The 24,060-nt window shown below is 43.0% G+C and overlaps 1 pseudogene; it reads left to right on the forward strand.

Annotated features, from left to right (window-relative positions):
• LOC135213390 (oocyte zinc finger protein XlCOF6-like) overlaps positions 1-24,060 on the forward strand; it is a 119,691-nt pseudogene that overhangs the window by 50,900 nt on the left and 44,731 nt on the right.

Genomic DNA, 24,060 nt, shown 5'->3' on the forward strand with positions numbered 1-24,060 from the left:
ATTCCTCTTCCGATGGAATGTTCGCCAGTTTCGTCGAAGGAAGCTTCGGATTTGGAGGAAGAAGGAGAAGGACTTACAGAAAAAGACAAGCATTTGTCGGGGTATAAACTCCTTTTACGATCCTTCGTTGACAACTTTGGAGATTCTTTTGCGCCTTCCGTTCCAGTTTCTCCTAGTTCGCAGTGGAAAAAGGACAGTAAGCCTGACTCTCGTCATCGTTTCACGCGTCTCGTCCTCTCGATTTCGGCTAAGAAAGCTATCAAGAAAGTGAACGCTTGGCTTTTGGAGAAGAGGGAACAGGGGAAAAATGTTTTTTTGTCTTCCCCCTTCGAGACTTTCGTCAAGGAGCCGTGTCTGGTATGACACTGGAGAAGTTTTTTCCCTGGGTGTGACTGCCTCCGCTCAGGGAGACTTTTCTAGTCTCATGGACTCTTCCCGCAGAGCAGCCCTTAATACTGCTAAGATTTTCTTTTCAACGAATGAACTGGAGCATCTTTGCAAGAGTGTTTTCCGTGTTTTCGAAGTTGTTAGCTTCCTGGATTGGGCCATTGCTTCGCTGGCCAGGAAAGTCAAGTCATTTGCACTTTCGGAGGAGCAGTTGAAGGATTTTGCCTCTGTACTGGATTGTATCGATAAAGGCATCTGTGATGGAGCTTCGGAGCTCGCTGCCATTTTCGCCTCTGGAGTGTTGAAGAAGAGACAGCTTTGGTGCTCCTTCTTGTCGAAAGGGGTTTCATCGAACCCAGAAGTCTGCCTTGCTCTTCTCTCCTTTGGACAAGAAAACACCTTTTTGTTTTTCCGCAAGAGATTGTGAGCGAGATCGCTCAATCTTTAACACAGAAAGCGACCCAGTATCTTTTATCACAGTCAGTGAAGAAGCCCACCCAGGAAGATAGCTCCGGTTCTTTCTGCTTCTCGGAGTGCTCCCTCCACGGAAGCTCCTAAACCATTTTGAGGGAGAGCTCCCGTTCGATCTTTCTCCAGGTTTCGTGGGAGGAGGTAGAGCCTCTTCTAAAACCACTCCCTCTTCCATCAAGAAGTAGGCCCGTAGTCCTCCACACAGCAGTAGGTAGCCAGATTCGCACCTTTTTCTGGCAGACCTGGTTTCATCTCGGAGCGGATCCTTGGACGGTTCAGGTCCTGAAGGAAGGATACACCATTCCGTTCATCAAGCACCCCCCTCTCACAGAATTTCCTGTGAATTTGTCAGCCTACTCGGAGAACTCCGAAAAATTTGCCGCCCTCCATCAAGAAGTTCTCGCCTTACTGGGCAAAGAGGGCCATAGAGTTAGTGGACTCTCCGCAGGCGGGGGGGAACCAGGATTTTACAATCGCCTTTTCCTGGTAAAGAAGGCCACGGGGGGTTGGAGACCGGTGTTGGACGTCAGTGCCCTGAACGTCTTTGTCCTGAAGACGAAGTTTTCTATGGAAACGACCCAATCGGTATTAGCAGCGCTTCATCCTGGAGATAGGAGGTTTCCATAGACCTTCGGGACGCTTATTTTCATATTCCGATTCATTCGGAATCGAGAAGATTCCTGAGATTCGTGTTCCAGGGCCGCATTTATCAGTTCAGGGCCCTCTGCTTCGGCCTGTCGACAGCTCCACAAGTGTTCACCAGAGTTCTGTCGCCAGTAGCAAAGTGGCTTCATCTAAGACGGGATAGACGAATATCCATGTATCTAGACGATTGGCTTCTCAGGGCAAGGTCCAGACAGAAGTGTGTGGAGGACCTACAAAAGACTTTAAGGATGACGGAAAGCCTAGGTTTGTTAGTAAACAAGGAAAAGTCATGTCTCACTCCTTTTCAGGAGATAGTTTATTTAGGAGTGAGACTGAATTCAGTTCTTTTTCAGGCTTTTCCGTCTCTCCAAAGGATCGACTCTTGCCTGAACAAAATAGACGAATTTCTCGTCAGACAAACTTGCTTGGCGAAAAAGTGGATGAGCCTTTTAGGAACCTTGGCTTCAATAGAGCAATTTGTAAGTCTGGGCAGGCTCAACATGAGACCACTTCAATTTTACTTGAAGCAGAAGTGGCAAAGGAAGAAGTTCCCAGACTCCTTCGTGTTCCCCATCTCGGAAGGAAATCAAAACAGGACCTCCTTTGGTGGAAAATCAGAAGGAAGGCTAGAGAAGGCTTGTCTCTAAGCAGTTGAGCCCCAACCTTACGCTTTTGTCAGACGCATCGGACAAAGGGTGGGGAGCTACTCTGGGGAAAAAAAAAGAAAGGAAGTGTCGGGTCTTTGGCAGATTCATCAGAGAAGCTGGCACATAAAATCTAAAGAAAAGAGTTGAAGGCGATCATTTGGCTCTAATGCACTTCAAGACAGAGGTAAGAGGGAAAGTAGTGCTGGTTCAAGCAGACAACACCACGGCTCTCTCTACATCAAAAAACATGGGGGGACACACTCGTTCTCTCTGTGCGAGGCGGCGAGAGACCTACTCATTTGGGTGAAAGAGAACAAGGTTGTCTTGAGCACAAGATTTATTCAAGGCTCGAAGAATGTAAAGGCGGACATTCTCAGCAGGAGAGGACAAGTCCTCTCCACAGAGTGGACGTTACATCCTCAAATATGCAAGAAGCTTTGGGGGATTTGGGGATGTCCTTAGTTGGATCTCTTCGCCACAAACAAGACAGCTCGTCTACCACTGTATTGCTCCCCAGTTCCGACGACGAGGCGTTTACAGTGGATGCCATGCTTCTGGACTGGTCAAATCTGGATCTGTATGCCTTTCCACATTTCAAAAATGCTAAGATTAGTTCTGGCAAAGTTCAGAGGTCATCAGAACGTCAGGATGACTCTGATAGCCCCCTTTTGGCCGGCCAGGGAATGGTTTCCGATCTACTTCTGCTGTGACGACTTTCCGAGAGAGTTACCGTTAAGGAAGGATCTACTCAGACAGCCCCACTTTTCTGAGGTTCCATCACAACTTGTCCGCTCTTCGACTAGTCGCATTCAGACTGTCGAGCATCTCCTCAGAAAGAGAGGATTTTCAAAGAGAGCTTCTAGGGTTATTGCTAGACCCCAGAAGAGAATCCTCTGATCGAGTGTACCAAGCTAAGTGGGTCCAATTCAGAGCTTGGTGCAAAGAAGAAGGAATTTTGTCTTCTAAGACCTCTATAGCTCAGTTAGCTAAACTTCCTTCTTTTTCTTCGTGAGAATAAGAAGCTTTCTCCTGACCCAGACGATTAGGGGTTTATAGAGCTATGTTGTCTTCTGTGTTCAGACATCGAGGATTAGACATTTCTAATAATCAAGACCTCTCAGACCTGATTCGTTCCTTTGATACGACCAAGACAAAGGAGTCAAGAACAGTAGCTTTGGAACCTGGATGTAGTTCTTAAATGGCTGATGTCAGATAGATTCGAACCGCTCTCCTCTAGTTCTTTTAGAGATCTGACCAGGAAGATACTTTTTCTTTGTGCTTTAGGATCAGCTAGAAGAATCAGTGAGCTGCATGCTATTGATAAGAGAGTTGGATTCGCTAAGGCAATGCCATTTGCTCATCATGCTGGGGTTTTTGGCTAAGAATGAAAATCCCTCACGTCCTTGGCCTCTCGTTCTTTCTCTATAAAGAACATTTCGGAGTTAGTGGGGCCTAATGAGCCTGAATGTCTTCTCTGTCCCATGAGAGCACTTAGACCATTATGTGCAAAGGAACCAAAGGTATAAGAGGTAAGAGTGATAACCTGTGGTCAGTGAAAGATCCTTCTCGTCCTCTTTCTAAAAATGCGCTCTCCTTCTTTTTAAGGAATTTTGATTTCTGAGTCACACGGACAATGTCAGGACTCAGATATCAAAGTGTTTAAAGTCAAAGCTCATGAAATTAGAGGAGTGTCTATGTCTATGGCCTTTAGACGTAATCTGTCTTTGAAAGACATTATTAAATCTACATATTGGAGAAGCAATTCTGTCTTCGCATCTCATTATCTGACAGATTTGCAAACCACATATGAAAATTGCAGTACATGGGGCCATTCATTGTGACTGACACGGTATTGGGTGAGGGAGAGAAGGATGTATCCATCCTCACTAACTTTTCTCCTTGATTATGTTTTTTTGTATTTTTAAGGTTGTCTGAAGATACAGGGTAGTTTTTTTGAGTATCTTTCAGTCTTTTAATGTCTGGTGTATTTCTTAAACGGTGTGGTGATCCCTCGTTTTTCATTGTATTTTGTGGTGATTTGTACTGCGCCCTGAGCAGGGGCATTATAGTCTTGTCCGTTACGGTCACGTCCTCAACGGCAAGTACTTATTATTGTGTCCGACGCACGGATCCATATCCTGTCGTACAATAATAAAGGCCAGCAGACTACAGAGGCAGGTACCGCTGAGTCAGCGGTCTTTTAAAGGTAAGGAACCTATATCTTCGGATAATTCCAACAGTTGGTATTTTAGCTCCGCCATTGTCCCCACCACCTAAATGTGTCAATCAGCTATATGTAACCACCGGGTAAGTTATATAAGTGAAAATGACATTTTTATAATATAAAGTTTCACTTATACTTACCCGGTGGTTACATAACGAAGCCGCCCTCCTCCCCTCATATGGACAGGTAGGGTGCAATGAAACGTTCTGGATTTATTTGTTGGAATGGTTCCCGGTACCCCGGTAGAGGGCGGGGAGTAGAGGGATCACCTGTCAAACCATTAGCGCTACGCGAATTTCAAATTCTGCCGTTGAACGCAGTAGACGACAGCTATTGTACCACCGGGTAAAGTATAAGTGAAACTTTATATTATTATAAAAATGTCATTTTCATACAATCAACTTACCTGTCAGATATATACATAGCTAAGACTCCGTCGTCCCCGACAGAAATTCAAATTTCGCGCCACTCGCTACAGGTAGGTCAGGTGATCTACCGGCCTGCCCTGGGTGGCAGGACTAGGAACCATTCCCGTTTTCTATCATATTTTTTCTGTCGCCGGTGGTATCAACATCGTTGCTACTACCTTCTGACTGGAATTCGCTTTTCAAGACAATTGATCATCTTTTTTTGGACTTTTGGTGACGTACCTGGATCGTTGTTTTGGCATTGGCTACCGTGGACTGGATTTGGACTTGCTTTTGATTTTTCTTCAAGAATGTCTGATTCAAGTGGTTGTGTGAGAGTGTGTGTGAATGTAGGCTGCAAGGTGAGGATACCGAAGGCTTCGGTTGATCCTCACACTGTATGCCGCAAATGTAGAGGTTTTGACTGTTCTATTTTCTAACACCTGTCATGAATGTGAGAGGTTGAATGTTGCGGAATGGAAGACCTCTAACTTCTTACTTGAAGAAGGTTAGAGAGGGCTATAGTCCAGAAGGGCTGCATCATAAGGGTGCGGGTAGTACAAGGCCTATTGAGCCTTTTAATGATTCTAACTCTTCATTAAACTATGCATTTGATTCTAATTCTGTATCAGGGCCATCACTTGCTTTACATTCAGATTCGGCCTCGGAAATCGCTGATCTGAAAGCTACACTTCATAGGATGAAATCCAAAATGGCTGCCATGAAAGGTAAGGATTGTGAAAGTGATTATTTTAGTGAAGTGAGTGCCCCCAGTTTTGTGGAGGGGGCGTCTGACCGTCTCTGCGACGCTCCCAGCCTAGACCTCTTCAAGCTCCCAAGCCAGAGGAGAAGAAAAGTCGAAAGCCGTACGGAGGTTGTGGAGAATTCCCCCGGTCAGGCGTCCCTTCAGCAGGCTCTGTAGTTAGACAGACTGTCAGGACCGCTATAGGAAAAGCGTCCTCAGAGAGTGCTTCTCTTCGTCCGCCTCTCCCTCTCCTAAACGAGGGTGGAAGGATTCGGACCTTTCCAGGCCCCTGAAAAGGCACTGGAAAGAACCTGTGTTGGATTCAAGCCCCGAACGTTTTTCTGAAGAAGCGCCTCCCTCAATCAAGAAGGCTAAGAGGGTTTTGACGTCCCCTGGCTTTGACAAAACTCCTTCGAGGTCTCCCTCTCCCGTGGAAGAAGACGCCGGAGAAGCTTCCAAGAGGATTATTTTGGCTGTACAAGAACAGTTATCCGCCTTGGTAGGAGTCCTTTCGAAAGATCCTCCTCGTAGAAAAGACGTGAGGCTTCCTGTCAAGAAGTCTCGTCTTCCTTCTCCCGCCAGGAGTGAGGCTCCTGTGGGACGTGAGGTGTATTATAGGCGTGAGATGTCTTCCGATAGGGAGTCATACGCCGAATATGAAGCGCCAGACAAGCGCGAGGCGCCAGCCAAGCGCGAGTTTTCTACCAGACGAGAAGCGTCTGATAGGATTGAAGCGCCAGATAAGCGCGAACAACTTTACAGGCGCGAAGATTTAGCCAGACATGATACGTCTGCCAAGCCAGCAGTGTCAGCCAAGCGCGAGGCGCCAGCCAAGCGCGAGAATGCAGCCAGGCGTGAGGATTCAGCCAGGCGCCAGCCAGGCGCGAGGAGCCAGCCAGGCGCGAGGAGCCAGCCAGGCGCGAGGAGCCAGCCAGGCGCGAAGCGTCAGCCAGGCGCGAGGCGCCAACCAAGCGCGAGGAGTCTTACAGGCGCGAGACGTCTGCTTTTATTCATAAGGGCTCCGTACACGCTCTTAGCCCCTCTCCCATTAGGAGTTTGTCTCCCGCAGAGAGAGAATTTGGGCAGGAAGACCCAGATCTGAAATTGAATTCTCCTTCTGATCCTTTCTTGGAAGAGGACTCAGAAGACGAGACTCACGGCAGAGAAGGGCTGTCTAACTATAAAGTTTTGACAGCTCTCCTTCTTCAGGAATACGGAGATGCCTTGACCCCTGCCGCTCCTCCTCCTCGCTCACTTTTTTCATGCTCCAAGACGCCAAAGTCGTCGGCTTTTCTGAAGATGAGGCCAACGATTTCTATGAAGATAGCTCTTCAGTCTCTGGATAGCTGGATGCTAACCAAAAAGGAGTTAGTTAGAACGGTGTTCTGCATGCCTCCCGCTAGACTTACGGGCAAGAGAGGTATTTGGTACCAGACTGGGGAGAATATGGGGCTCACTCTCCCAGCTTCGGCTGAAGCTGACTTTTCCAGTCTGGTAGACGCATCCAGGAGACATAGCCTTCATAATGCAAGAATAACTTGGGGTCTTTCGGAGTTGGATCATCTCCTCAAGGGACTCTTTCATATTTTGGAAGTCTTCAACTTCCTGGATTGGTCCCTTGGGGTGATGGCCAAGAAGGCCCATACCTCGGAAGGACTCGATCCTGACGTACTCCTTTCGATCTTGTCGTGCATTGACAAGGCGGTACAGGACGGCTCAGGGGAAGTCTCTTCTTTATTTGGAGCCGGTCTCTTGAAGAAGAGATCTGTTTTTAGCGCTTTTCTGACAAAAGCAGTTTCTCATTCGCAAAGGGCAGCATTGTTATTCGCTCCCAGGTCTGACTTTCTGTTCCCTTCGCAGTTGGTGAGGGACATTTCCCGTTCGCTGACGGAGAAAGCGACACAGGATCTTCTCCTTCAATCGTCTAGGAAAAAGAGACCAGTGACGGTGGGAGAGAAGAAAGGTGTTTATACGCCTCTGCAGCCCTTTCGAGGAGGTCCTCCCTCTAGAGCTCCCTCTAAAAGGAAAGCGACTGAGAAGAGAGGTAGAGCTTTCTTTCCGTCCCTTTAAAGGGGAAAGTGAAGCTGCGTTCCTCCAAACGCCAGTAGGTGCCAGGCTCCGGGGGTTTGCGGAAGCCTTGACTCTCATCGATACAGACGCTTGGTCAATGTCTGTTCTACAGAAAGGATACCTCATTCCTTTCCTGGACAATCCTCCCCTGACGTCAACTCCGCGGGAATTGTCCGCCAATTACAAGGACCCTGTGTTGAAAGATACTCTTCAACGAATGGTGGATCAAATGTGGGACAAGAGAGCAATAGAGCTAGTGCTGAATCAAAGCTCCCCAGGGTTTTACAATCGCCTTTTCTTGGTTGCGAAAGCCTCGGGGGGCTGGAGACCCCGCAGTTTCTAGATGTCAGCGCTCTGAACAAGTTTGTTCAGAAACGAAGTTCTCCATGGAGACTTCTGCATCAGTCCTTGCGGCTCTTCGCCAAGGAGATTGGATGGTGTCTCTGGATCTCCAAGATGCCTATTTTCACGTCCCGATTCATCCTTCGTCGAAGAAGTACCTCTGTTTCATGACGGGGGGAAGGATCTTCCAATTCAGAGCCTTGTGTTTCGGCCTTTCCACGGCTCCTCAGGTCTTCACGAGCCTAATGAAAAATGTGGCGAGATGGCTTCACCTGAAAGGTATCAGTATCTCTCTGTACCTAGACGACTGGATCTATCAGAGCAAAGTCAGAGAGACAGTGTTTGGAGGACCTTGCTTTGACACTAAACCTGATAAAGACCTTAGGATTGCTCGTGAACCTCGAGAAGTCCCATCTGATCCCCAGCCAGAACTTGGTCTATCTGGGGATTCGGATGGATTCTCGGGGTTTTCGAGTATTTCCTTCTCAAGAGAGACTAACGAGAGGCTTAGAGAAAGTCTCTCTCTTCTTAGGGAAAGAACGTACTTCGGCAAGGGAATGGTTGAGCCTATTAGGGACCCTTTCCTCGCTCGAACAGTTCTTTCCTCTAGGAAAACTTCATCTCCGTCCTCTTCAGTTCTTCCTCAGAAGATCGTGGAACATGAAGACAGGACTTCTTTCGGACAGTTTTCCCATTCCAGCTTGGATGAAACGCCACTTAGAATGGTGGTTGCCCCCACTGAAGGAAAACAAGGGTACTTCCCTAGAGTCTCAGAACCCGAACCTTGTATTGTTTTCCGACGCGTCGGAAAAAGGTTGGGGAGCAACCTTGGGAAAGAGAGAGGTGTCAGGCACCTGGAATGCTCTTCAAGTGTCCTGGCACATAAAACTGCAAAGAGCTGTTTGCGTACACCTGGCCCTAAAGAGCTTCGAGCGTTTAGTGTGAACAAGATAGTCCAAGTGAATGCGGACAACACAACCGCCCTTGCCTACATTCGAAAGCAAGGAGGGACACACTCGTATGCCCTATACGAGCTCGCAAGAGACCTTCTTTTGTGGACATCCCAGAGGAACATCTCCCTTTTGACGAGGTTTGTTCAAGGAGTAAGGAACGTGAGGGCAGACAGACTGAGCAGGAGGAACCAGGTCCTTCACACCGAATGGACCCTCCACTCAGAAGTTTGTCGGAGTCTCTGGTCTCTTTGGGGGACTCCTCATGTCGACCTCTTTGCCACGTTCCTCTCAAAAAGACTGGAAGTCTTTTGCTCAGTAGTAGAAGACCCCAGAGCTCTAACAGTAGACGCCTTCCTTCTAGATTGGTCTCATGTAGACGTTTATGCATTTCCCCCATTCAAGATTCTGGGGCAAGTGCTCAGGAAGTTTGTGACATCAAAGGGGACGAAAATGACCCTGATAGCCCCCTTTTGGCCAGCTCAAGAGTGGTTCACGGAGGTGCTGGAGTGGATGGTAGACTTCCCCAGATCCCTCCCACAAAGGAGGGATCTTCTCAGACAACCACACTTCGAGAGGTTTCATCAAAACCTCCCCGCTCTCGCTCTGACTGCCTTTCGACTATCGAAAGACTTGTCAGAGCGAGAGGCTTTTCTCGCAAGGCGGCAAGCTCGATCGCTAGAGCCCAGAGAAACTTCCACTATCCGAGTTTAACCAGTCGAAGGGGGTGGGAAGTATTTAGAAGGTGGTGCAAGTCGAAGAAGTTGTCCTCCTCCAGTACCTCTGTAACAGAAATCGCTTGAGTTTTCTGTTATATTTGAGAGAGGAATCTTGTCTCTCCGTAGCCACTATAAAGGGCTATGGGAGTATGCTTTCGGCCGTCTTTAGGAATAGAGGCCTAGATCTGGCAAATAATAAAGATCTACATGATCTGATTAGATCTTTTGAGACCATTAAGTCTAAGATTACATCTCCCCCTAACTGGAATCTCGACGTGGTCCTGAAGTTCTTGTCCTCGGGAAGATTTGAACCTCTGCATTTGGCCTCGTTTCGTGACCTAACGAGAAAATGTTTGTTTCTTTTGTCACTGGCGACGGCTAAGAGAGTTAGTGAACTGCACGCCCTTAGTGATAAAGTGGGATTTAAACTAGATTCAGCCATCTGTTCATTCAAAGATTTTATTTTTGGCGAAGAATGAAAATCCTTCGAATCCCTGGCCGAGAAACTTCGAAGTTAAAGGCTTATCGGGTCTCGTCGGCAGGGAAACTGAGAGGTCTCTTTGCCCAGTAAGGGCTCTAAAGTTTTACATGCAGAGAAAGAAACAGTTGGGAGGTTCTAGACAAGGTCTCTGGTGCTCGGTGAAGGATCCATCAAGACCTATGTCCAAGAATGCTTTAGCCTTTTTTGTCAGGAACGTCATTACCGACGCTCATAAGGCTTGCACGGATGACTCTTTGAAACTCCTGAGAGTGAGAGCTCATGAGGTGAGAGCAGTAGCTACGTCTCTCTCTTTTCAGAGAAATATGTCACTAAAGAATATCTTGGAAGCGACATATTGGAGGTGTAATTCAGTGCTTGCTTCTCACTATTTAAAGGACGTTCGTGTGACCTACGAAAAATGTTTTTCTTTAGGTCCTTTCGTGTCTGCGGGCACAATCCTGGGTACAGGAGCTAACACCAATCCTTTAAATGATGCATAAGTCTAATAGATATGTTCTAGACTTTCTGCTGAGCAGGTGCAGGTGCCGCACAGGCGGCAGGGCCCACTTTCATTCAGTTAAGGAACTCTTGTGGTATCTTTTATTAGACGAGTATCATAAATTTTTTTTAAAAATTTTTTTTTGGGAAAATTAATGTGTGCGTGTGCAATTTGGATTAGAGTTATGGTTGTTGTGAAGAGTTTGGGGATAACTCGGAGCAATTTTTTTAATACTAACATGGTGGTTAGGATCAGGTGGTCGGGATTGGTTGTGTCTCCTTCATAAGGTGTGTTGTCATATAAGTGGATCAGCACCCATTGACAAAGTCCTTTCGGAGGCTCTGCCGAGTAAGTGGATAAGACCCATTCGGCAGACCCACAAGAACTCTTGGCCATAGATCACATATCTCGCTAAAGTTTCTTGAGGTGATGCAGACTCCTGGCTACAGCCACAAAGTCTACCACCTATCAGGTAGGAACCAAGGTTTTTTATACCTACAACATATGTTGTTTACCTGTCTATTCCAGAAGTAGCTGTCTCTTACCCTCCACCGAGGGTGCCAATCAGCTATGTATATATCTGACAGGTAAGTTGATTGTATGAAAATGATATTGTTATAATACAATAAAGTTTCATACATACTTACCTGCAGATACAGGCGGTCCCCGGGTTTACGACGGTTCCGGGCTAGACGTTCCGAGGTTACGACGCTTTTTCTTAAATATTCAATGGAAAAATCCGTCCTGGGTTACGACGCTTGTTCGAGGTTACGACGCTGACGCTTCCGACGCTCCGAGTTAACGACGCTTTTAAAAAACCGCATACTATGATAAAAATCCTTTATAGTTTAGCACTAGTATATTATAAAAATTAAGTTTCTGGTTAGATTACAACAAAACTTTTGAGATTTGATGATTTTCGACACTTTTTATGTTGTTTTTTTCTTGTTTTTTAGTGACGCCTCATATGCGGAACTAGTTTCCGAGCGAATGAATACATACTAGTTTACATATAACAGTCCAAAAGCGCAAATAATGAAAAAATCATTGCTTGTTTCCAGTAAATAATAAAAAACGAAGTTTCTGGTTAGATTACAACGCAAATTCCAAGGTCTCCAAAATAGAGACATTATCCAGTAATTTGATCAGAGAGAGAGAGAGAGAGAGAGAGAGAGAGAGAGAGAGAGAGAGAGGCGTCTTCCGACGCTCCGAGTTAACGACGCTTTTAAAAAACGCATACTATGATAAAAATCCTTTATAGTTTAGCACAGTATACTAATAAAAATAAGTTTCTGGTTAGATTACAACAAAAATTTTGATTATGATGATTTTTCGACACTTTTTATGTTGTTTTTTTCTATGTTTTTTTAGTGACGCCTCATATGCGGAACTAGTTTCCGAGCGAATGAATACATACTAGTTTACATATAACAGTCCAAAAGCGCAAAATAATGAAAAAATCATTGCTTGTTTCCAGTAATAATAACAAAACGAAGTTTCTGGTTAGATTACAACGCAAATTCCAAGTATCCAAAGAGAGACATTATCCAGTAATTTTATTTGATCAGAGAGAGAGAGAGAGAGAGAGAGAGAGAGAAGGAAGAGAGAGAGAGAGGAGAGAGAGGAGAGGCGTCTTCCGACGCTCCGAGTTAAGGACAGAAGTGTTCGTTTCGTTAAACGGCCTCTGACTCATGCCAGTAAATGTTTTGTTGATACTAATAATATCCTCCTATTTAAAGATACGTTTACTTTAATTAGTCTATATGATACGTAAATAGTAATCAACTGTTCTTGTAGCCCTCAATATTTGGCAAAATCGAAGTATCCAAATAGAGACATTATCCAGTACGTAATTGATCAGAGAGAGAGAGAGAGAGAGAGAGAGAGAGAGAGAGAGAGAGAGAGAGAGAGAGACGCTTGGCAACAATGGTCTCGGGGTTTTTATAGCTTCCTTCTGCTTGATGATCGTGGATATTGTAGAAGGATTTCGACCATACTCGTTGCCAAATCGACGATACGACACGCACGTTCATGCTTTGCTATAATTTCATGTTTTGCTTCCATCGAAATCATTTTCTTGGGTTTTTCTTATCACCTGCTTTGTCTTTAGCTTTGAGACCCATGGTTAATAATAAAATAGACAAAATAACACGAAAAATAGGCGCAAATACAACGAACTAAACAACGACGTGTTAACATGCAGCACCAACAAACAACAGACTGAACGCCATTTATCGGTCGCCTATACAACTAACACTCATTGCAAATCGTATCTCAAATATTTTGTTGTATATCAAAGCTTGTATTTTCGCAAATTTTCTGTTATATCTCAAAACATTCGTATATTAGGGCAATCGTATGTCAAGTTTCCAATGTAATTTGATCAGAGAGAGAGAGAGAGAGAGACGCTTTGGCAACAATGGTCTCGGGGATTGACGTAACGTTTATTTTCTGAACAGATAGGACGAGAAGTGTTCGTTTCATTAAACGGCCTCTGACTCATGGCAGGAAATGTTTTGTTGATACTAATATATAGCCTATTTAAAGATACATTTAACCTTTATTAGTCTATATGATTACGTAAATAGTAATCAGCTGTTCTTGTAGCCCTCAAGATTTTGCAAAATCACTCCAGGTTGTACATAAAACTTCAAGAATGTAGTGTCACCAGAGGATTACAATAGTTTTTACCTTCAAGAACCAGCATTCTTTTATGAAAATAACTCCAGGTTGTACCATAAAACTACAGGAAACGACATGTAGTGTAACCAAAGGATTACAAGTAAGGTTTTTCATAAAACTTTTTATTAGTTTAAGACATATTTCCAAGCGTCGTTCCGGCTTACGACGATTTTCGGCTTACGACGCCTCTCAAGAACGGAACCCCCGTCGTAACCCGGGGACTGCCTGTATATACGATTAGGGCCCACCCAGCCTTCCCGCAAGAAGACAGGTGGAAGAGAAAAAATATGATAGAAAACGGGAATGGTTCCTAGTCCTGCCACCCAGGGCAGGCCGGTAGATCACCTGACCTACCTGTAGCGAGTGGCGCGAAATTTGAATTTCTGTCGGGGACGACGGAGTCTTAGCTATGTATATATCTGCCAGGTAAGTATGTATGAAACTTTATTGTATTATAACAATATCATCTTTCTCCTTCTTCGGATCGGGGTTTGGATGAGTTGTCTGATGACGAGCTTCCTACAAATGAGGGACTCTCGAATTACAAGACTTTAGCCTCCTTATTACTGCAAGAGTTTGGAGACTCTCTTAGTCCAGCCGCTCCTCCTTCTCCTCCTTCTCTCTTTTCGAGTACGGCTACTGTGAAATCCTCGGCCTTCCTGAAAATGAAACCAGCGATTTCAATGAAAAAGGCCCTCCAATCTTTGGATTCTTGGATGGGCACTAAGAAAGAGTTGGGCAAAACAGTATTCTGCATGCCTCCTTCCAAACTCCTTGGAAAGAGAGGTATTTGGTACGGGACAGGAGAGACTATGGGTCTTTCTCTTCCCTGATCGGTAGACGCTGACGTTGCTAATTCCTAGTGATGCTCCAGACGACACTCGTTTAGTCTCAGTCAGATCTACGTGGAGCATTTCAGAATTGAACCACTTTCTTAAAGGACTTTTCATCACTTTAGAAGTGTTCAATTTTCTGGATTGGTCTCTCGGAGTTCTGGCAAATAAGTCTAAGGACCCGGAATTTCTTAAAAACCCAGAAATTCTCCATAGCGTCCTGTCTTGCATGGACAAGGCAGTACAAGACGGTTCGGGAGAAGTTGCTTCCCTATTTGGAGCTGGTCTTCTGAAAAAGAGATCAGTTTATGGATCCCTTTTATCCAAAGCTGTTTCTCCGAGCCAGAGGACAGCGTTATTGTTCGCCCCTCTGTCAGACCATTTGTTCCTTCTCAGTGGTGAGAGATTATATCTCGCTCGCTAACGAGAAGGCGACACAAGACCTCCTTGTTCAAACTTCTAAGAAGAGTCGCCCTGTAGTGTCGACGAGTAAAAAGGACTCTCGTCCTCCTCAGCAGCCTTTTCGTGGAGGTGCAACGGCTCGTCCCCCTTCCAGAAAGAAGAGCTCTGATAAGAGAGGAAGGTCTTCCTTCAGGCCATTCAAGAAAGGAAAGTAACTTGATCCTCCAAGCACCAGTAGGCGCCAGACTCCTGAACTTTGCAGGAGCCTGGGCACAAAGGGGAGCCGACTCTTGGTCAGTTTCAGTCCTAAAGAAAGGATACATAATCCCCTTCGAAGACAGTCCTCCCCTAACCTCTACTCCTCGGGAACTGTCAGCGAGGTACAGAGACCCTGTAATGAGAAATACTCTCCTTCAAATGGTGGAGCAAATGTGGGAAAAGGAGGCCATCGAACTTGTACAGGATCCACTCTCCAGGGATTTTACAATCGCCTATTCTAGTACCAAAGGCATCGGGGGGGTGGAGACCAGTACTGGACGTAAGCGCTCTGAACCGCTTTGTTCAGAAAAAGAAGTTCCGTATGGAAACGTCCGCCTCAGTAATGTCAGCACTTCGTCCAGGAGATTGGATGGTCTCTCTGGACTTGCAAGATGCATATTTCCACGTTCCCATCACCACCGTCAAAGAAATATCTTCGATTCATGATAGGAGGCAATATTTTTCAGTTCAGGGCTCTGTGTTTCAGCCTGTCTACAGCTCCACAGGTCTTTACCAACCTGATGGCGAATGTAAGCGAGATGGCTTCACCTAGAGGGAATTAAACATCTCCCTCTACTTAGACGACTGGCTGATCAGGGCCAAGTCGGAGAATCAGTGCTTGGAGGACCTGTTGATAACAAGAAATATGGTAGAATCTCTGGGATTACTCGTGAACCTCGAGAAGTCGCAACTGATCCCCAGCCAGAACTTGGTCTATCTGGGGATTCAGATGGATTCTCGGGGTTTTCAGGTATTTCCTTCGCGAGAGAGAATCACTCGAGGTTTGTCAAGAATCTCGAGCTTCTTAGAGAGAGAGAGCAGTTCAGCGAGGGATTATCTGAGCCTTTTAGGGACTCTGTCCTCGCTAGAAAAGTTCTTCTCTCTGGGGAGGCTTCACCTTCGCCCTCTTCAGTTTTTCCTGAAAGAGGTGTGGAATTGGAAGACGGGACAACTCTCAGACACTTTCCCGATTCCACAAGAGATAAAAAATCACTTAAAGTGGTGGATCCTTCCTCTACAGAAGAACGAAGGCGTGTCACTTGCCCTGCAGAACTCCAGCCAAGTGTTATTTTCCGACGCTTCGGAGTCGGGATGGGGAGCGACGCTAGGAACAAGGGAGGTGTCAGGCACCTGGACAAAGGAACAGGTGTCCTGGCACATCAATTGCAAAGAGCTAGTAGCCATACACCTGGCCTTAAGATTCTTCGAGGAGACAGTCAGAGGCGGGGTGATTCAGATAAACTCGGACAACACCACGGCTCTGGCTTACATACGCAAGCAAGGAGGGACTCATTCATTCTCCCTCTATCAGTTAACAAAAGACCTGTTAACCTGGACAGAGGAAAGAGGCATAACTCTCCTCACAAGATTTGTGCAAGGGATAAGGAATGTGAGAGCGGACAGGCTAAGCAGGAGGAATCAGGTCCTTCCCACAGAGTGGACTCTACACACAGAAGTGTGCCGAAGTCTGTGGTCCCTGTGGAGGAGGCCTCACATAGACCAGTTTGCTACGTTCCTCTCCAAAAGAGTAGAGATCTTTTGCTCTCTAGTGGAGGATCCAAGAGCCTTTGCAATAGACGCGTTTCTCCTGGATTGGTCGGGCCTAGACTCCTACGCCTTTCCCCCATTCAAGATCCTGTGGGAAGTAGTCAGGAAATTCGTAGCTTCAAAGGGCACGAAGTTGACCCTCATAGCCCCATTTTGGCCAGCCCAAGAATGGTTCACGGAGGTACTGGAGTGGATACTGGACTTCCCCAGATCGCTGCCAAGCAGAGCAGATCTACTCAGACAACCCCACTTCGAGAGGTTTCATCACAACCTCCCCGGTCTCGCTCTGACTGCCTTTCGACTCTCGAAAGACTTGTCAAAGCGAGGGGATTTTCTCGCAAGGCTGCAGGCGCTATCGCTCGAGCCCGCAGATCTTCAACGAGAAGAGTATACCAATCGAAGTGGGAAGTCTTTAGGAGATAGTGTAAGAATAAGAAGCTGTCCTCCTCCAGTACCTCTATAGTTAACATTGCCGATTTCCTCCTTTTTCTGAGAGAGGAATCGCATCTTTCTGTGTCTACAATCAAAGGATACAGAAGTATGCTGTCTTCAGTATTCAGGAATCGAGGGCTAGAGATTGCAGAGAACAAGGATCTACATGATTTGATTCGGTCCTTTGAAACTTCGAAATCAGCATCTCCTAGAACACCTAGTTGGAATCTGGACGTGGTCCTGAAATTCCTCGCCTCAGATAAATTCGAGCCTCTACATCTGGCTTCCTTCCGCGACGTCACTAGGAAATGTTTATTCCTGTTGTCTCTCGCGACGGCCAAGAGGACGAGCGAATTGCACGCTCTGGACTCCAAAGTGGGATTCAAAGGAGATGCGGCTATCTGTTCATTCCAGACATTGTTTCTGGCGAAAAACGAGAACCCATCAAAACCTTGGCCCAGAAGCTTTGAGGTAAAAGGCCTATCTAACCTCGTAGGCAGAGAGACAGAGAGGTCTCTCTGTCCAGTTAGAGCTCTTAAATTTTATTTAGAGAGAAAGAAACAGATGGAAGGATGTCAACAAGGTCTTTGGTGTGCTGTGAAGAACCCCAAAAGACTCATGTCTAAAAACGCCTTGGCCTTCTTTGTGAGAAGCGTGATTTCTGATGCACACAAGAACTGCCCGGATGAATCCTTCGGTCTTCTAAAGGTTAAGACTCATGAGGTGAGGGCAGTAGCAACATCCCTGGCGTTTCAAAAGAATATGTCTCTCAGGAATATCATTGAGACTACATATTGGAGATGCAATTCAGTGTTTGCGTCTCATTACCTGAAGGATGTGAAAGTGACCTATGAGAAGTGCTTCTCTCTCGGTCCATTTGTATCAGCAGATACAGTTCTGGGTCTTGGTGCAAAGACTGATCCTTAAAATATTTTATCTTTAATGTACATAAACCCTCTTGTCAGATATGTGCTTGGTTTCCTATTAGCAAGCGTACTGATGTCGCACGGGCGGCTGGTGTTATTGCTGGTAGGGTATCAGGGGTATGTATGGCTAGTAGGGGGGTACAAAATTTTTTTTTTTTTATGTTTTGTTATAAATGAATATGTATTTATGTTTCGAGTTTTTGGTTGTTTGTAAGGAGTTCGAGGATAACTCCTTGCAATCTTAGAACTAACATGGATGTTAGGATCAGGTGATCGGGATCGGTGTTGTGCTCCTTGAACAAGGTGTATTGTCATGTTAGTGGAATAGCACCCAATGACAAAGGCCTTTAGGCTCTGCCGAGTAAGTGGATAAGACCCCATTGGCAGACCCACAAGAACTCTTAGCCATAGATCAATATCTCGCTGAGGCTCTTGAGGTGAAGCAGACTCCTAGGCAGTAGCCACGAAGTCTTCAGCCTAATCAGGTAGGAACCAAGGTTTATTAATACCTACAACATATGTTGTTTACCTGTCTATTTCAGTAGTTAGCTGTCTCTTACCCACCACCAATGGGTGCTAATCAGTTAAGTATATTTCTGGCAGGGAAGTTGAATGTATAAAAATGATATTGTCATGATACAATAAAGTTTTATACATACTTACCTGACAGATATATACGATTAATGGCCCACCCAGCCTCCCCGCAGGAGACAGGTGGAAGAGAAGAAATCTGATTAGAAAACGGGAATGGTTCCTAGTCCTGCCACCCAGGGCAGGGCGGTAGATCACCTGACCTACCGGTAGCGTGTGCCACGAAATTTGAATTTCTGTCGGGGACGACGGAGTCTATAGCTAAGTATATATCTGTCAGGTAAGTACGTATGTATAAAACTTTATTGTATCATGACAATATCATTTTTCTTAGTTATTACTAGTAGTAGTTTTGGTAAAGACTATGGATGATGATGCCACAGCCTAATAAATAAAAACTTATCAAAACACATGTGGTACTTCCCATATATACGGCCGTTGTAACACAATACACAAACAACCAAACAGAGACAACATCCACAACTTAAAAAGACCACTGCACAAACAATCCCTAACAACACAAAATAACAACAATATGACAAGCCAATACACTCACACACACCCATTAACAACAACAAGAAATCACATCAGCTCATCCAAAATAACCCTCAACAACTCATATAGTATAACAACAGAAACTCACAAGCACAACAAATTCAACAACACAGGCACAACAACCTTCAAACACACAGATCGTATGCTTGCGCAGTTCGATGACGTTTGCCCGAGTCGTTTCGGAACTTTTTGTAAAGCAGGCAAAAGCAATCTTCCTTGGATAGTTATTTTTTAGAGGCCTTTAGTAGTAAGCAAACAGGAAGATCCAAGTCTTATGAAAAAATGAAAGTTGAAAGTGGTGAAGAAATTTAAATTTTGTAAAAAACGTAAAGTATAAAAAAGTAAAAAAAAAAAAAAGTAAAAATCAGAAAAAGGCAAACAAAAAAATAATTTAATTTTAAGTTTTTTGTAAAGTTAAGTGTTAATGTATTCTGCCATTTGTTAATGTATTTCGTAAAGTTAAGTGTCCATGTTTTCTGCCATTTGTCCTCCTCCTCTGTCGCCACTTTCGGAGATTGCCTCACTTGAAAGGTAAGGTTCCACATTTTACTACATATGTACGTACAGTATTTCTTGTACCCTGTACACTAATACACTTTATTTACAGATACAGTCATGGTTATGTTAGTTATTGAATGGTCCAAATTGTTTTGTTTCATTGTTTATTGGTCAATTTAGCTTTATTTTAAGATTTACTGTGGTGTTTTTGTAGGGCTTGGAACGAATTAGGCAGTTTACATGTAAAATGTAGTTCGAGATACAAAAAAATCAGGTTACGAAGGCCGCTTCGGAACGGATTAATTTCGTATCCTGAGACATTACTGTATTTTCTATGAGAAATATCCACAGATTCCTGTTTTTTTTATTTCATCATAAAATGCACTTTTCATGTAAAAAAAAAAAAAAAAAAAGGGTCTAAACATTTTTAGTGGGTTTTTCTTGAGTTTTAGGCTGTTTTCCACGTTTTTTTAGGGGTTCCAACTTTTTGCGGGTTTTAAGTATTCGTGGGGGTTGTTTGATGAAAACATTAATATACCTGTGCACTAATGTAACCACAATACACTTCCTGTGTATTCATAATAATCCCTTTCTCTTTCATGCAGATAATTCGCAAAGCACCAACTGCAGACTTGGTGAGTGAGAGGTTCTTGGAATTAAAGTTACGAAAGATAATTATCAAAAAGGAACTCTATTCCTTGGTCTTGTTGGGAACTTGTGAGGACCATTGTTCATTTCATTTTGCTGTGAGTATTCAAAAGATTATTTGTATGTGTATGAGTAATGTTGTTCATTTATGACTTCAAGTTTAACTCTTGAGGTTAGGAACTTTCTAACTGTTTAGGCTTAGCTCTCTTGTCATCAGAATTGAAAAATCAAAATCATTTGTTCGTACGAGGGTATGAACCTTCGTCTGTTATACGAGACACAGACAGTCCCCAAGTTACGACAGAGACCCTTTTATGATATTTGTCGTAGGTGGAAATCCGGCATAAGTCAAAGCCAGTTGTTGAATTGTCAACAACTTTGTCCTGACTAAATTTGTTGCTTATCATGTTTTATTTCTTTTGAGACAAATTGTGTCCAGATGATCATTGCATTGTGATTTTTGTTTTCCCTGAGGATGCTTACTTTAAGAGTTGGTATGAACGGTGCTGTTCAGAACTTGTTGGTCTCAGATTGTTTGTTTTATTTCAGATCCTTCCAAACGGAGGAAATTTCCTTCAGATCCTAACTAGGAGTGAGTATTGTTCATAGAACATCCTGGAAATGGAAGCTGAAAAATCGTCATCATTGCTGCTACTCAAAGAGAATGAGGATCTGGAGGAGGGTCCAACTGAAAATGCAGATGACAACTCTTCGTTTGCAGACCCATTCTTAGAAGTCAAGGCGGAACCGGAATTTTTTGATTTTGGTGATTTTGATGTGAACTGTTCTTCCAAATCTAGTAGTATTAAGTGTGAAAAGGACAGCTCTCCAAGCTGTGATGATGAGAGTGGAAAGAAAAATACTTGTATTGGAGAAGAAAATAGATATTTGGGTAAAAGCAATGCAGCAGGGAAGCGATTAACTTGTGCTGAATGCCAAAGGACGTTTTCAAGACTTGACGTGCTGAAATCCCACATAAGAACTCATACGGGAGAGAAACCATATACTTGCTCTGTATGTCAAAAAAGTTTTTCTTTTTCAAGTGTTCTCAAATATCACATGAAAACTCATACAGGGAAGAAACCATATACTTGCTCTATATGTCAAAAAAGTTTTTTTGATTCTAGTACTCTCAAATATCACATGAGAACTCATACCGGGAGAGAAAACCATATACTTGCTCTTGGTGTGTCAAAAAAGTTTTTCTTATTCAAGTGCTCTCAAATGTCACATGAGAACTCATACGGGAGAGAAACCATATACTTGCTCTGCATGTCAAAGACGTTTTTCTGGTTCAAGTAGTTTCATGTATCACATGAGAACTCATACAGGAGAGAAACCATATACTTGCTCTGTATGTCAAAAAAGTTTTTCTCAATCAAGTAATCTCACAAAACACATGAGAACTCATACGGGGAAGAAACCATATACTTGCTCTGTATGTCAAAAAAGTTTTTCTCATTCACTTGCTCTCAAATGTCACATGAGAACTCATACAGGAGAGAAACCATATACTTGCTCTGTATGTCAAAAAAGTTTTTCTCAATCAAGTTTTCTCAAATGTCACATGAGAACTCATACAGGAGAGAAACCATTTACTTGTTCTGTATGTCAAAAAAGTTTTTCTCAATCAAGTAATCTCACAAGACACATGAAAACTCATGCATGAGAGAAGCATTCACTTGCCAAACAATCTCAAAAGACACGAGAGTTCACACTAGACAGAAACTGCATATTACTTGATCTCTGTCCAAGTAATTTTTATTAAATGCTTTTATATTACTGCTGTAATTTGAATATTGTTAAGGGAGAACTTGAGTAACTTTTGTAAATGAAATTTCATTTGACTTATGTGTGGACAAGAAAATGCTCTCTTTCTTCATTGTGGGGAAACTTTTCCTTATGAGCTCAGATAAGTGTAGCAATTTAAAAATGATTATATTTGCTTTATGAGAAAATGAGTTATTTTTATATATTTGTAAGATTATCGGTTAATAACCACTGGTTCTTAGATACAACACTGAATCACTTTACTATTTTAATGTCTTGTTGATATTTTTATAATTTCAAATGTTTTTAGGCAACTGATTGTTCAGTTGAGACCAATTCATTTGTCAGTGTTATCAATAAATGTGTTGAGGGAACACTGAGAAAGAGGAGAGTTCTCGCTTACTGTTTCTGATCGCTAAGACAATCATGTTTATTGACGTCTACGAATTTGTTTTTGCTGACAGAACTCTGGTTTCTGTCTCATTCTCAAGCTGAGTAAATGTACTTTACTTTTGTTATAATTCTATATGAAGTAGTTTTGTAAAAGCAATGTAATTTAACTTCCAGTTGTTCAGTGAGAAAGTATAATCGATTTTCTTTCCAGTGACTTACATGTTTGTGCAATTTGTGTCTGGTAGTTTGCTCATAAACAGTAGTAAAATTAGGTGGTACTACTTTTACTTGTACAGACATATTTGGTTTTCAAAGATGTTATGATAAAATACAATAGTCTTGAAAAGGTTTTGGTTCTTCAGAGATGTCCAGGTTTCTTCATTTGGCATCATCCACTTGGTTAATGTTTGCTAATGTTGTCCTAAACAGCTTGATAGTTTTGTCTAGAAATGATTATAACTTGAAACTATGATACTGACATTTTTTGTTACTGATATAATTCATTATTTTATGACTTTGCTGCTGATTGTAAATTCTGTAGGTGTTTCAAAAGTACCAAAGATAATTTTGGACACTCATGGAATGTAGGTAAACCTGCGCTATAATCTGGGCAAATTCCTTTTTGTAACTTTATCAGATGTGCTAAGGTGGTAATTCCAGGAAAATCACTTCCCCACAGATTAATACAACACAAACGGTCAGTTAGGTATGGACAAATGAACTCAGCTATTTTCAACCATATAAATGAACATAACCATAGAATAAACTGGAAGTTGTCACGTATAATTTATAGCAGCAACTGCCGGTACAAGAGTCAAATGATGGAAACGGCCTTGATTAAAGAGAGGCAGGTATGCTCAAAGGGAGCATGGGATTCAGATGTCATCGACAAGATTTTCGTTCAACCAATGCTTAATAAGATTATAGGAAGATTATCAGCGGCAGTGACCTAAATTGGCTTACCTGTTGATAGATCTCTTGGTATAAATACCAACCTTTTCTGTAAACTTTTCTCATTCATCTACCTGAAGAGGGAGACTGCAGTCTCTGAAATATAGTATTTTTTTCTATATTGTGGTGTTTTTATGGGCTCCTTTTATTAGATGGAATTCTGTTGTAACTGAAATTTTACCCAGTTTTTCATATATCCCTTATATATATATTAATATATATAGATATATATATAATAATAGATAATATATTATATATATTGAATAATACTTGATCGCGAAGTATATAAAACATGATGCTATGTATAAATAAAGGTTTTTGCCATGAAGGAAAAAATGAAAAAGCGAGATAGCCAAGTACTTTCGGTCCTGTTCGGACCCTTTACTGAGGCAAACTGATTTTACAAAGAACAACATAATCAAAAGAAAGCTTAATATACAAACTGACACTACAAGATTAGCATGCAATAAGGGGGATTTTCACTCTATAGAAAGGAGGAGCCGCCTGAGGGTAGCCCCCACCTTGAAGGATACACGCAGTAAACAAGTGATTCTCCCAGAAAAACAGTACATTTTGAAAAAACACGGGAGCATATACAATTTAATATCATGAATTTTTACACAAATTTTCACAAAAATTATTATTAATGAAAAGACAAAAGAAAATATAAATATATATAAAATTATATATTAATATATATTATATATATAGATATATATATATATATATATAGTATATATATATATATATATATATATGGGGATACAATCCACAATGAAGTAAATTTCTCTTGTAATTTGAAATATATAGTTCTTGTAAAGGATTAGAGCTTTCGACCATCAACTGTGGTCTTGTTCACTAAAGTGAACAAGACCACAGTTGATGGTCGAAAGCTCTAATCCTTTACAAGAACTATATATTTCAAATTACAAGAGAAATTTACTTCATTGTGGATTGTATCCTCATTTACTTAGAGGTACGACATA

Source organism: Macrobrachium nipponense, chromosome 42 (assembly GCF_015104395.2).
Source record: "Macrobrachium nipponense isolate FS-2020 chromosome 42, ASM1510439v2, whole genome shotgun sequence".
NCBI lineage: Eukaryota > Metazoa > Arthropoda > Malacostraca > Decapoda > Palaemonidae > Macrobrachium > Macrobrachium nipponense.